The following is a 2,437-nucleotide window of genomic DNA, read 5'->3' as shown; positions in this document are numbered from 1 at the left end:
GTCTGGTCGTTTATTCTGACCTCAGGTGAGTCTGGTTTACCCTGATCTCAGGTCAGGTCTGTGTCAACAATCTAAAGGTCCGTTTGTGGTTTTCACCCAAATGGTTGACATCAGGATTGGGTTATGGCAGTGATCGTGTTTTTTGTGAGGCATCCTTACCACATCCTGGTCCTGGAGAGCCGCAGCACTGCAGGCTTCTGTACTCAGCTCTGCAGTGACACACACTCGATTCAGCTACTCAAGGTTTGGAAGATCTGCTGATTATTTTAATCAGGCACATGGCTGGGACGAAAACCAGGACCCACTGAAAACCAGGACCCATTGAGTATCACTGCTTTGTGGTAAGGATGATCAGCTCCCCGGCGTCCAAACAAGGGTCGAGAAGTGACAGGGGAAGGGGGAATGGAGGAGTTCCAGTGGTGGTGGTGTGGGGGGGGGGGGGGGGGGGCTGGTTTGTTTTCCCGTCTTTGACAAAGTCAACACTCCCCGTGTGGGATTGTGGGGGATTGGCCATCTGGTGACAGCTTAAATCACCACAGTGGAGGCTGGGGTTACAGGGGTTAGGGGGGGTTAGCTTCTCCCTACACCCCTGCGCCATGGTCTACCCCACACTGTCAGTGTCCCTAAACCTGAAGGAATGTACCAAGTGAGGAGTCCACCATTGTCTAGCTATTTAAATGACATACTCCTAAATGGACAATTCATCTTCACTTAGCACCAGCATGACCAAGACACTTTTGGGATGCCCCAAATCCTCTCCTCTCTTTTGTTAAACAAAATTGCATTGTCATGCCACTGCATGGCAGATGGTACAGCTGAGCCACAAAGGAAAGAGAGAGAGAGAGAGAGAGAGAGAGAGAGAGAGAGAGAGAGCGAGAGCGAGAGAGAGAGAGAGAGAGAGAGAGAGAGAGAGAGAGAGAGAGTCAACAGCTTTGCCAAAGTGCAGCAAACCAACACAGACACCCTGAAACAGCCATTAGCCTCCGAGCTAAGCTCAAAATCTCCTGCTTCACTTGAATGAAGAGGGGGGCTTACTGACAAGGCAGGCAAACCGAGAAAACTAGTTTGTTTTGCCACCGAAACAAACACGTCAGAAAAAAACGCTGACATGTCTCGACATCTGGTTGTCAACATAGGTGCTGTGTGTTGTGTGTCGACGAGAGGCCACTTGTGGCATGTGAAAACATTCAGAAGGCTCGCTGGGCTTAGTAAACTGTTTGCTGAGGGTTAGAGGGAAAGAGGGAGAGAGTGTGTATGTGTGTGTGTGTGTGTGTGTGTGTGTGTGTGCGTGCGTGTGTGTGTGTGTGTCTGGTAGACATTATCACTCTTCTGCTATACCCACAATCAGGAGGCACTTAACCACAGCAGACAATCGCTGCGGGGTTCACGGGGTCAACACGTCAAGCGAACAAGGCCAAACAAAAGTGGAGAGCAGAGTAGGTAAGACTAGGAGCCGGGCCCACTAAGGAGCCGGGCCCACTAAGGAGCCGGGCCCACTAAGGAGGGCACTTAGAGTGATTCAGTGAGAATGAAGGGGAAATAGCTGGGTGGATTACACGGTCCACATGAAAGTGTGTTTGCACTGGGGGCGTCAAACTATTTCTCGCAATGGTGAAGTTGTTTTAAAACCGAGGGTGATTCTTGCCATTGTGGCCCTAGCTATCATGCTATGTCATTCAGATCTATAAGAATGGATCAATAATAAAATATGTTATTTCACTGGTGTGGTCTGCTTTTGTCTTAATTGTCCCCCACAATGAAATGGGGGGGGGGGGGGGGGGGGGGGGGGGGCGGCTGCAAACTGAAATTCCAAAATTACACCGATTGACCGATCATTCGTGGGGGACATGTTTCCTGTCGACTTGTTGAATTATGATTCAGTAACCTCAAGCTGACCTCTACCCTCAAGCTGACCTCTACCCATATATACTGTATTCACACGTAGTCTATGTCTTGATAGCAAAGTGTAATGAGCAATACGTCAACAGCTAAAATCTCAACCAATACAGTACATCAATGCCAGAGATGTTTCTGGATCTGCTCTCATGCCTTAGGCTACTTGACAGATGAAGTGGTAGACAGACACGGCCCTAAATACCCGAGGTACCCCCCGTAGAGCACTTCACCGCGGTCCCCTAGCTCCACATAACGACCACACCGTTCCCCCTGCTCTGCGTTACGACCACATCACCTCTGCTCCATAAACTCCCCAACTGGAGAGATCTGTGAAAGAAATCACCTCTGAGTGAAAAAAAAACTAAAACTCATATCCAAGACGTACTAAATGAGCCTGTTTCACAAAGTTTACAACCGATATCTAATTTACTGCTTCAAAATGGCTTCCCCCCTTCATGGGCAGGCCAACAGGTTAAAAAACAAAACATAAACCAAAAACCTGCTTTCCAGGTGGATGGGGCCAATATATATATATATAAGT

The sequence above is a fragment of the Argentina silus genome, assembly GCF_951799395.1.
Source record: "Argentina silus genome assembly, chromosome: 22".
NCBI classification, from domain to species: Eukaryota; Metazoa; Chordata; class Actinopteri; order Argentiniformes; family Argentinidae; genus Argentina; species Argentina silus.
This window is presented reverse-complemented; position numbering follows the sequence as displayed.